The sequence below is a fragment of the Panulirus ornatus genome, chromosome 64 (assembly GCF_036320965.1).
Source record: "Panulirus ornatus isolate Po-2019 chromosome 64, ASM3632096v1, whole genome shotgun sequence".
Classification (NCBI taxonomy): Eukaryota; Metazoa; Arthropoda; class Malacostraca; order Decapoda; family Palinuridae; genus Panulirus; species Panulirus ornatus.
In genome coordinates this window covers 21,476,490-21,489,585 of record NC_092287.1, presented here as the reverse complement: position 1 = coordinate 21,489,585, position 13,096 = coordinate 21,476,490, and the positions used below count along the sequence as shown (strand labels likewise).

The 13,096-nt window shown below is 42.3% G+C and overlaps 1 protein-coding gene across 8 annotated transcripts in view; it reads right to left on the bottom strand.

The window, feature by feature from the left end:
• Positions 1-13,096, bottom strand: part of LOC139746301 (uncharacterized) — a 114,468-nt gene that overhangs the window by 16,567 nt on the left and 84,805 nt on the right. The gene's annotated exons all lie outside the window — the stretch shown is intronic.

Below are 13,096 nucleotides of genomic sequence, written 5' to 3'. Positions count from 1 at the left end.
GAATGAGATGAGGAAACAGATTTAAGCCAACAACTATATATCTAATGGTGAAATACTACGTAATGCCAGTGAAAGTCCGAACTGCAGAGTCTTGTTACTGGATAAGAAGGAAGTGTATAGGGGAAAGACAAGGGTCAATTATGCAGTACTAGTGAAGATGCTACGTACTAATGCTTCCCTGAGCTTGATCTAGATGTTCACGTTATAGATTACGACACAACAACAAAAATATAAGCTTCATATAACAACATAACATGACTTTTGTAATAGATTTTCACACACGACACTGTACAGGTGCAACGTACAAAGGCCATATCCTAAGACTACACAGGGGAGTACAGGAACCACAATCACCCAGAAAACTACACTGGGATCCTTGGGAAATGGTACGAGGGAAAGCAAGAAAGGGGGAAAGGCAATATGAGAGCGGTGAGGGTATGGTGATACAACTGGTAGGGGATGAGAAGTTGTACATCTGTCATTTAGTAAACGAAACATTCCTGAAACATACCAAGGGTGAAGCTTCTTAGGTCGATAACCTTATCCTGAGGCAAGGGTTTTGTATGTCTCTAACTCCAGTTTCTGTTGGTCTTGCATGGAAACCCGTGTGTCACGTCTTGTACGATGAGCCTTTCATGCCAAGTCCTCTGTTTTCAGGTCTCATATGCCCTCTTCTGAGCCAGGTCCTCTCCAGTCCTCTGTGCTAATAAGTCCTCCATATCAAACCCCATGACTATCACAGTTAAGTCCTCACACTGGTTACCGCCAAGTCTTCCTTGTACAGATCTCTGAAGCGAGCATTTTTTGCTCGACCTTCAAAGCAGAATTCCCCATTGTTGAATCCATGCCAAATACCCCAATTGGGATCAAGAGTCCAGTCCACTCAGGTCAGCTCACTAGCTCGGCATAATTCGGAACAAGATTTTCGGGAATGTTGTAATTACTGTGGTCTTTTCCTCCTCTGGGTTCACTCATGGTGCTCAGACTGCCGGCTAGATGTGCGAGGGGCAGGCTGTTAGTGTCGTGTGAGTCAGAGCCTCAAATATTTATCTCTGGTAATAAGAATCATTCTCCATTTCTCGAAGAATATCCCATAAGCACACACAAATGTGTGTGATTACCTCCCCGTCTCTTGTAAGGGCCCCATCTCCTGTGTTGTACGAGGAGGGAGTTTTACATTCACGAGGCCCCCATTTCTTGTACTGTATGGGGAGGGAGTTTTACACTCATGGGGCTCCATCTCTTGTACTGTATGGGGAGGGAGTTTTACACTCATGGAGCTCCATCTCTTGTACTGTACGGGGAGGGAGTTTTACACTCATGGAGCCCCATTTCTTGTACTGTATGGGGAGAAAGTTGCACACTCATGGGGCTCCATCTCTTGTACTGTATGGGGAGGGAGTTTTATACTCAGGGGCTCCATCTCTTGTACTGTACGGAGAGAGTTTTACACTCATGGGGTCCCAAGTTTTGTACTGTACGGGGAAAGAGTTCACTACTCATAGGGCCCCATGTCTTGCACTGTATGGGGAGGGCGTTTTACACTCATGGGGCATCATTTCTTGTACTGTACGGGGAGGGAGTTTTACACTCATGGGGCACCATTTCTTGTACTGTATGGGGAGGGAGTTTTACACTCATGGGGCACCATTTCTTGTATGGGGAGAAAGTTGCACACTCATAGGGCTCCATCTCTTGTACTGTATGGGGAGGGAGTTTTATACTCAGGGGCTCCATCTCTGGTACTGTACGGAGAGGGAGTTTTAAGCTCACGGGGCCCCATCTCCTGAATATCCTCTGAACCTTCTCCATTAGCTCAAGGTGCTTCTTTAGGTGCGATGACCAAACCTGAGGAGCATTGGCGTGTTTTGTTCGTATGGGTCGACTGGAGGACTTTATAGACAGTCGATTCTTGACTTTAATTTGCTGAAAATACTATCCGGAGTGCCTGAGCGCCTCTGCCTTTGGTGCACTGTCACCAGGTCACCTGCAGGTGCTGCCCCAGGAGGTCACATGCTGACCTAATCCAGGAGGTCGCCTGCATATCTTGCCAAGGAGGTCAGCTATAGGTGCACTAAGTATAAGGGCCATGTCATCCAGTGTGCACTAAGCAGGGAGTCATGACATCCAGTGTGCACTAAGCAGGGAGCCATGTTATACAGTGTGCACTATGCAGGGAGCCATGTCACCCACTGTGCACTAAGCAGGGAGCCATGTTATACAGTGTGCACTATGCAGGGAGCCATGTTATACAGTGTGCACTATGCAGGGAGCCATGTCACCCACTGTGCACTAAGCAGGGGGCCGTGCCACCCACTATGCACTAGGCAGGGGGCCAAGTCACCCACTATGCACTATGCAAGGAATCATGTCATCCACTATTCACTAGACAGGGAGCCATTCCACGCACTATGCACCAAGCGAGGGGCCATGCCACCCACTATGCACTAAGCAAGGAGCCACGCCACCCACTGTACACTAAGCAGGGAGCCACGCCACCCACTGTACACAGGCAGTGGGAGCCATATCACCCACTATGCACTATGCAGGGAGCCATGCCACCCACTGTACATTACGAATGGGGCCATGTCACTCATTATGCACTAGGCAGGGAGCCATATCACCCATGTGCACTGGGCGCGGGGTAATGTCACCTACTTTGCACTAGAAAAGGAGGCCACGCAACCCACTACGTACCAGGGATTATTCTAACAATGGTTATTAAGTTATCTGATTACAACAATTATCACACATACGAACCCATTATCATTCATGCTCCTGTTAACTTAAGTTTTCAGTCGTGCCTCATATATACGTTGGCTGCTGGTAGACAAAAGTTTCCCACAGAAAAAAAAAAAAGAGAGACACGGAAAAAAAAAACTCCTCCCGATAATTGTGAATAAATATGAACCTTAAAATATAACAAAGGTGCAGTTACCCATCGCAATTAATTTTAATTATATGTTTATCTTCTCAGGAGAGAACAGAAAATTGACAGATTAATATTTATTAATCTGCTGTTTATTACAGTCTAGAAAAAAAAAAGGAAGCTAACAATATCATTTGAAATACACTTGAACATCTGCAATAGAAAATGTCTAAAATGACGTATGCTAAACGAATTATCCATGCTGAAATGATCGTTCAGTATCATAATATTTCGCGAATCGGATTTTAACTAAATACTGAAAAAACATGGTAAAAAACAAAGATGTCATTTGATTAAATAACCTAGTAAATATTTTGGAAAAAAATGGTATTCAATTAATAACGAAGCGAACAAGCAGTGAATACGAATATTGAGAAATACAGAGGAATTCAAACACCAATAGACCAATAGGTCCCCCAGAGTCTGTTTGTCACAATAGAAGATGAAAATTCACAGATTTATGTGGTAAAAGTTGGGAAGTATACTGATTATTCAAAGGGAAAATCCTGCAATTTGTCATTGTGATTAAGGAGTCGCAAATAATGTGTGACGTTGGACCTGAGGCGAAATATCAATCGAGTCTTCTTTAATGTTATTCATACTATTGGTTTTTTATCACTTTATTTGGTAAATCATTCCACGTGTTAACAATCCTGTTGAAGAAGATCCATTTCGCCTCATTCGATAAAAAAAAAAAACGTGTGTCCTCGAGTTTACAGCCATCAATTGCTACGAGTGAAATTAGACGAATCAAGTTAAAAGTAAAATATCAAAAGCTAATCAAAGTTAACGATTCAGTTACTCACTTAACAAGACAAGTCTTTCCCAGTTTTCAGCTTCTGTGACTGAAGTCAAGCGACATGTAGTCGAGATACAATAGCAGTGATGATCAAGTACCTTCACTTTACACTTAAAAAGGTGGATTATTAACACATTCCACGTCTGACTCCTCGCCCTTATCTAGAAGTGGCACGTCACGCCACAACGAGGGCCACTCATTGAGCTTGAAATAATCTTCATCAAACATCCTTCGTTTTCACTGGCTATGTACATTTGCTGGCCGGATCGGCTCAAGTTGGTTATGGATGATAAAGGACGGGAAAGGGGATGGGAGGGTTAATGTGCCCTACCCAGGAAGGAAAGGTATGTGGTGTTATGTCCTATCCACTCAAAAAAAGGAAAAGCACCTGGAAAGTGGGGTCTGATGGGTGTCATAATGAACGATATAATCCCTGTTGTATGGTCACTGTTGCATCGGTAGGGTTGGTGAGCCTGAGCAGAAGGCGTATGCCACAACTACTTATAATTATGAGTTTATAATTACACATTATCATCGACATACATATATTTCCACGTTACATTATAGTCCATCCTGTATGACAGCAGTATAATCATGGTAGTTTATAATTATGAGTAATCATAGTCGACATTCATATATTTACATATTACATTATGGTCCAACTTGTGTGAAAGCATTATAATCACCATACGAAACATAGCTGATGCTTAATGTGGCACACAGTATCACGACTGGGTGGAGTTCTCATTGGTGCTGAGCCCAAACACTGTTCACATATACTACATTGTAAGAGAACATCAGTGTGTAGTTATGTTCTAGTTTGTTACATATCAGACACCCACGATAATGTAACAATATATTTCAGTAATATCGTATTCGTAACAATGCAATTGATCATTTAACGTGGTAACTTTAACAATCACAGTCCTCTATATGCCTCAGCAAGGGAAAGACATCCTTATCATTAAGATAGTTTGAGGTGTTTCAGGTAAGAGATACTGTGCTTCGCTACGCGTGTCATTACATTTCTTCAGCTTGATTTCGGGACCAAGACATCATGATCATGTCCTTCACTATGGAGACGACATAGAGTATGTGTGGAGTGGTTACTACCCTTTACAATGAGCGTGATATCAAGGCAGCAATTGCCAGGTGTATTGGCGTGTCCCACAATACTGTATCATTGTGGATACGTCGATATGAAGACACTGGCAGCACGGACGACCAGCGTCGTAGTGGTCGCCCTCGCTTCTTGCACAACACCAGAACAAGACCAGGTTCCCAGTACAGTACTTTAGTGGAACCATATCTATACCTCTCCGTTTATCTATCCCTGGTGTAGGCTATTGCAGCTGCAGTCCATGACCGAGCATTCATGAGTGCTTCCACTATTTGCGATGACCTTGGTTTACGACGTAGCCCTCAAACTGACCCCAACAGACACCACAACATGGGAAGGGGTGAGGGGATGCATGGGCGGAGACCTGCACTGAAACCGGAGCTGACCCACATAAATAATGTGAAGCAGAGGATGGCATACCTCAGCCCCGCTGGGAGTATCCAAGCCGACCAATCGGGTTGCTTATTGTAGCAGATCGTTTTCTGTGATGGGAAAACGTTCTCTACCGACGCCCCCGACAGCAACAACGTATATTTGGCTACAACCAACCACCAGAGGTGTCTGTCCCACACACACACACACACACACACACACACATTCTCTCTCTCTCTCTCTCTCTCTCTCTCTCTCTCTCTCTCTCTCTCTCTCTCTCTCTCTCTCTCTCTCTCTCTCTCTCTCTCTCTCTCTCTCTCTCCGAAGTATATCGCATCTATAATGAAAAGTTATGAAACGCTTGCTTATTAAAGATGACACATCTATACTACCATCACAGTATAATACATTGTCAGCACAGTATTACGTCTATCATTGTCATAATACGAATTACTGTGGAAGTTTGCACTCCTGCGTTATCATAACATAACTGGGTTATGTATACTTCTCTCTGTAAGACTAATATTTTCTTTAATTTTGCTGCTTTACAGTTAGTTCATATTTCCACAACATTTATCTTTATTGATCAGGTTTTAGTTTAACCAAATATAGTTTGCTGCATCATGCGTTCTTCATGAGGGGGTAAAGTATGTTGAAGTGATTATGAAGGAGATTATGTTATCGTCTGAGAGGGCAATGCGCATCTCTGAGTCAGAGCATTTTTACTTCCTCCATCACAACAGCCACGTCCACACCTGTCGGGCTCTCAAGGCGCGGTATGAGCAACACACGAGAATCTAAACAGTGGCGCCACACCCACCCGCATCCCTTAACCTGAATGAACCCTATGGAAACATATCTGGGGCTGTCATGAATAAAGACTTCCCACACAACTGTCGTCGTGGTCGCGCTACGGTCATCAGTCATGTCTTGCAGGCATGGCAACACCACCTTCGTAGCCCAGAGGAACAACAGCCGACATGAGAGTTGGCGGCATCATTCATGCCTCGACGAGTGAACAGTGTTCTGGACGCGGGAGGTGGCTATACCAAATAAACGTGAGATGCCATTACTCTTTACTACCTATTGTTGTATTACTATCTTGACATTTGATAAATATATGAGTACCATATACCATTACTCTTTACTACCTATTGTTGTATTACTATCTTGACATTTGATAAATATATGAGTACCATATACCATTACTCTTTACTACCTATTGTTGTATTACTTTCTTGACATATGATAAATATATGAGTACCATATACCATTACTCTTTACTACCTATTGTTGTATTACTATCTTGACATGTGATAAATATATGAGTACCATATGCTATTGTGATGGCAAGGTAATATATACTACGAGGGGTAGTATAGTCCTAACATCCTGGATAAGCACGTCTCATGATTTTCATTAAAGTTGCAACGGGGAGAGAGAGAGAGAGAGAGAGAGAGAGAGAGAGAGAGAGAGAGAGAGAGAGAGAGAGAGAGAGAGAGAATGTGTGTGTGTGTGTGTGTGTGTGTGGGACAGACACCTCTGGTGGTTGGTTGTAGCCAAATATACGTTGTTGCTGTCGGGGGCGTCGGTAGAGAACGTTTTCCCATCACAGAAAACGATCTGCTACCATAAGCAACCCGATTGGTCGGCTTGGATACTCCCAGCGGGGCTGAGGTATGCCATCCTCTGCTTCACATTATTTATGTGGGTCAGCTCCGGTTTCAGTGCAGGTCTCCGCCCATGCATTACCTCACCCCTTCCCATGGTTTAGTGTCTATTGGGGTCACTTTGAGGGCTACGTCGTAAACCAAGGTCATTGCAAATAGTGGAAGCACTCATGAATGCTCGGTCATGGACTGCAGCTGCAATAGCCTACACCAGGGATAGATAAACGGAGAGGTATAGATATGGTTCCACTAAAGTACTGTACTGGGAACCTGGTCTTGTTCTGGTGTTGTGCAAGAGCGAGGGCGACCACTACGACGCTGGTCGTCCGTGCTGCCAGTGTCTTCATATCGACGTATCCACAATGATACAGTATTGTGGGACACGCCAATACACCTCGCAGTTGCTGCCTTGATATAACGCTCATTGTAAAGGGTAGTAATCACTCCACACATACTCTATGTCGTCTCCATAGTGAAGGACATGATCATGATGTCTTGGTCCCGAAATCAAGCTGAAGAAATGTAATGACAAGCGTAGCGAAGCACAGTACCTCTTACCTGAAACACCTCAAACCATGTTAATGATAAGGATGCCTTTCCCTTGCTGAGGCATATAGAGGACTGTGATTGTTAAAGTTACCACGCTTAATGGTCAATCGCATTGTTACGAATACGATATTATTGAAATATATTGTTACATTATCGTGGGTGTCTGATATGTTACAAACTAGAACATAACTACACACTGATGTTCTCTTACAATGTAGTATATGTGAACAGTGTTTGGGCTCAGCACCAATGAGAACTCCACCCAGTCGTGATACTGTGTGCCACATTAAGCATCAGCTATGTTTCGTATGGTGATTATAATGCTTTCACACAAGTTGGACCATAATGTAATGTGTAAATATATGAATGTCGACTATGATTACTCATAATTATAAACTACCATGATTATACTGCTGTCATACAGGATGGACTATAATATAACGTGGAAGTATATGTATGTCGATGATAATGTGTAATTATAAACTCATAATTATAAGTAGTTGTGGCAATACGCCTTCTGCTCAGGCTCACCAACCCTACCGATGCAACAGTGACCATACAACAGGGATTATATCGTTCATTATGACACCCATCAGACCCCACTTTCCAGGTGCTTTTCCTTTTTCTGAGTGGACAGGACATACCACCACATACCTCTCCTTCCTGGGTAGGGCACATTAACCCTCCCATCCCCTCTCCCATCCTTTATCATCCATAACCAACTTGAGCCGATCCGGCCAGCAAATGTACATAGCCAGTGAAAACGAAGGATGTTTGATGAAGATTATTTCATGCTCAATGAGTGGCCCTCGTTGTGGCGTGACGTGCCACTTCTAGATAAGGGCGAGGAGTCAGACGTGGAATGTGTTAATAATCCACCTTTTTAAGTGTAAAGTGAAGGTACTTGATCATCACTGCTATTGTATCTCGACTACATGTAGCTTGACTTCAGTCACAGAAGCTGAAAACTGGGAAAGACTTGTCTTGTTAAGTGAGTAACTGAATCGTTAACTTTGATTAGCTTTTGATATTTTACTTTAAACTTGATTCGTCTAATTTCACTCGTAGTAATTAATGGCTACAAACTCGAGGACAAATATTTTTTATCGAATGAGGCGAAATAGATCTTCTTCAACAGGATTGTTAACACGTGGAATGATTTACCAAATAAAGTGATAAAAACCAATAGTATGAATAACTTAAAAGAAGACTCGATTGATAATTCGCCTCAGGTCCAACGTCACACATTATTTGCGACTCCTTAATCACAATGACAAATTGCAGGATTTTCCCTTTGAATGATCAGTATACCTTCCAACTTTTACCACATAAATCTGTGAATTTTCATCTTCTATTGTGACAAACAGCCTCTGGGGGACCTATTGGTCTATTGGTGTTTGAATTCCTCTGTATTTCTCAATATCCGTATTCATTGCTTGTTCACTTCGTTATTAATTGAATACCATTTTTTTTTCCAAAATATTTACTGGGTTATTTAAACAAATGTCCCTTTTACCATCTTTTTTTTCAGTATTTAGTTAAAATCCGATCTGCGAAATATTATGATACTGAACGATTATTTCAGCGAAGATAGTCTGAGGTGTTTCAGATCATATACCGGATGCTTCGCTTCGCGTGGAATCATATTTCTTCAGGATGATTTTGGGACCAGTAGGTCATGATCATGTCTTTACGGGGGCGACACATATTACGCTTGAAGTGATTACTACTCTCCTTTACAATGAGGGCCTGAGCAAGGCAGAAACTGCGAGGCGTATTGGCGTGTCCCCCAACACTATCAATGTGGATACGTCAATATGAAGAGTGACCCGGAGTTGCCAACTTATCGCTTTTGGCGCTAGATCTAGCGCTTTTTATAGAGATCTAGCTCCTAAATTTCGTATTTAACGCCTTAGAGCGGTTTTCGGAGCCTCTTTTTTTTCGTATTAAGCGCCAAACTTAGTGGTATTTCAATATATGAAGAAATTCAAGCACTAATTAAAATGTTCATGTGATTTCGTAAGTATAATCGAGATCTACTGAAACAACAAGGGAAGCAAAACAACTATTGCACGTAATTCATTTTCATCGAAATGAACATATTCAAAGATTTGTTTTGAATAGGTTCAGTTCGGGTGTATTCCACGGGCTCCCCCTCCTCAAGTCCCCCCCCCCCTTCAATTCAGGTTCAGTCAAACTCTCGGTGGTGACTGAACTATCCGTGGGTCATGATGGACAGTGACATTGCTGGTTGTGTGTGTGTGTGTGTGTGTGTGTGTGTGTGTGTGTGTGTGTGTGTGCAGACCAACATTACATTCAACAAACACAACAGTGAATAAGAAATATACTCAACAATTAGAGCAGAGTGGTTGAAAGACCTAATATATGAAAAGTGGTTAAAAAAAAAAAAAAGAGTAGAGGGAGGATGACACAAAATGTCTTTGCAAATACTGCCAATGTCCATTGTCTGCCAGACTTAAGTGACATTGAAAGACACAGCTAAACACAAGAAAGCTGAAGAGCCATTCAGCACTCCAAGACAAACCACAATTCCTTTTGAAAAAGTGAATGATGACACACGAGAGACTGAGGGAAATGCATCACTCACTATTCATTGCAGAACAGTGTTCATGATTTGTTGTTGACCATCTCAGCTGTTCATTACGTGTTGCTGATCAATTCAGCTGTTCATTACGTATTGTTGACCATCTCAGCTGTTCATGACGTATTGTTGACCATCTCAGTGAACTGTGCAACGCACGATTTGCAGACAGTAAAGGATGCAAGAATTTCAAGTTAAGAAGATCGAAGTGTAGAGCAGTTGTGTGTAATAGGATTGCCCCACATTCTAAGTGACTTGAAAAGCGATATAAATCAGAAGTTTAGCCTCTTAATTGATGAGAGTAATGACATTACGGCAAGGAAACTATTGGGTGTCGCGATCCGATTCTGTTATGAAAGTAAGAAGTTGGTAGTGACATTTTTGGACTTTGTTGAGCTGAATAACTGTAGTGCTGATGGGATATATCATACCATTAAGAAGTCCTCGAAAAATAATGCGTTGGAGTCACAAAACCCTGTTGCACTTGGCTCCGACAATGTTTCTGTGATGACAGGTGTTGACAGCGGAGTGTATGCTAAACTCAAGTTAAAAGTTCCTCATCTGATCCTGATCAAGTGAGTGTGTCATTCTCTACAGCTACCTGTGACTCATGCTGCAACAGTGTCTCCCTAAGAACCTGGATTTTATGATCAGAAAGACCTATAAATAGTTCTCCTACTCTGCCATTCGCCAAGGAAGGTACAAGGAGATCTTTTGTTTGATCAATGATGGTCAAGCTCCATTGAAATCAATACAGCTAAGCCAGACTCGATGGCTTTCAACTGTATCAGCAATGATCAGTATACTGCAGCAGAGTTGAACTTAAGACTCACTTTGAAATGGCAACGAAATGGTGAAAGGTGTTACAAAGCTCAGATCTTCTATGACATGTTTTGTGACAAGAAAAACTATGTCTTCCAGATATTCCTGAAGCGTATTCTTGGAGATGCTCAGCGTGTAAATGAGAAATTTTGAAGCGGAGGTACAGGATCCAACCAAGCTGCTACGTGACCTTATTCAACTCATTGATTCCATAAGTTCGAAGGTCCTCCTCATCCCAGGCAAAAAGCCAAAGGAAGGAGATTCAGACGAGAACTACTGAGACCCACATCCGTACTTGGGGTACGAGTTTGAAAGGGAGATGGCACAATGTTAAGTTTCCTGATAAAAAGGTTGTTCGAGAAAGATACATAAAGTTTGTTGTAGTTGAGTTGGTTAGACAGCTTCGTTACCGTTTGCCAGACGAAGTCCAAGTGTTACAATGTCATCACTGAGTGCAAGTGAATGCTTTGCAACCCACAAAGCCTGAAATACTGGAACTAGCAAAGATGTTTATTGAAAACGAAGAAACTCTCACACTCACTGTGTTCTAGTGGAGGATTTCCGCTTCATGTATTGTGGAAACAGAACACTGGCAACTAGCACTCTGGGCTGAAATAGCCTCGTTCAGGGATGCAACAGGAACATCCCTTCAGTGACTTCCCTGAGTTGACTTTGACTGTGCTAACATTACCTCACTCCAACGCTGCTGTAGAGCGTATCTTAAGTTATACGAGCATAGTGAATTCAAAGCTTCGAAATAGACTATCAAAAGCTTAAATGCAATACTAACTATCAAGTATGGACTAAGATTAGAAATGGAAACTGCTATTATGATCATAAACGGCCAAAGGAATACTGAAAATCATTGGGTCATCGGAAGCATACGGGTCATCGCAACCGTAACCAGGACCCTAACATACACCACTACAACCCCTGGATACTGAGGACGAAAAGATTGCGCATTGGAAATTAGCAGATCTGGAATAATGACAGGTGTTTTAGTGTTAAAACAGTCAGTCGTATCTGTAATTAGTAATTTAGCACGTCAAAGAGCGGAGATAATTCAAAGAGCATTTTTCCGCTGTGATTTTAGTATAACTTTTTTTTTTTTTTTAGTTCTTCGGGAGTGAGTCTAGCAACATCTGAAATTTCGCGTTGGCAACTCTGAATTGAGGAGGGGACTGGTAGCACGGAAAACCAGCGACATAGTGGTCCCCCTCGCTCTGCACACTTTTACTTGTTGTTGTATTACTATCTTACCATCTGATCAATAAATGAGTAATATACGTTCCTTGAAGCATTTGGTAATCATATATTTATCAAATGTCAAGATAGTAATACAACAATAGGTGGAAAAGAGTAATGGCATCTCACGTTTATTTGGTATATCCACCTCCCGCGTCCAGAACACTGTTCACTCGTCGAGGCATGAATGATGCCGCCAACTCTGATGTCGGCTGTTGTTCCTCTGGGCTACGAAGGTGGTGTTGCCATGCCTGCAAGACATGACTGATGACCGTAGCGCGACCACGACGACAGTTGTGTGGGAAGTCTTTATTCATGACAGCCCCAGATATGTTTCCATAGGGTTCATTCAGGTTAGGGGATGCGGGTGGGTGTGGCGCCACTGTTTAGATTCTCGTGTGTTGCTCATACCGCGCCTTGAGAGCCCGACAGGTGTGGACGTGGCTGTTGTGATGGAGGAAGTAAAAATGCTCTGACTCAGAGATGCGCATTGCCCTCTCAGACGATAACATAATCTCCTTCATAATCACTTCAACATACTTTACCCCCTCGTGAAGAACGCATGATGCAGCAAACTATATTTGGTTAAACTAAAACCTGATCAATAAAGATGAATGTTGTAGAAATATGAACTAACTGTAAAGCAGCAAAATTAAAGAAAATATTAGTCTTACAGAGAGAAGTATACATAACCCAGTTATGTTATGATAACGCAGGAGTGCAAACTTCCACAGTAATTCGTATTATGACAATGATAGACGTAATACTGTGCTGACAATGTACTATACTGTGATGGTAGTATAGATGTGTCATCTTTAATAAGCACACGTTTCATAATTTTTCATTATAGATGCAAATTATTTCGGAGAGAGAGAGAGAGAGAGAGAGAGAGAGAGAGAGAGAGAGAGAGAGAGAGAGAGAGAGAGAGAGAGAGAGAGAGAGAGACACCTCTGGTGGTTGGTTGTAGCCAAATATACGTTGCTGCTGT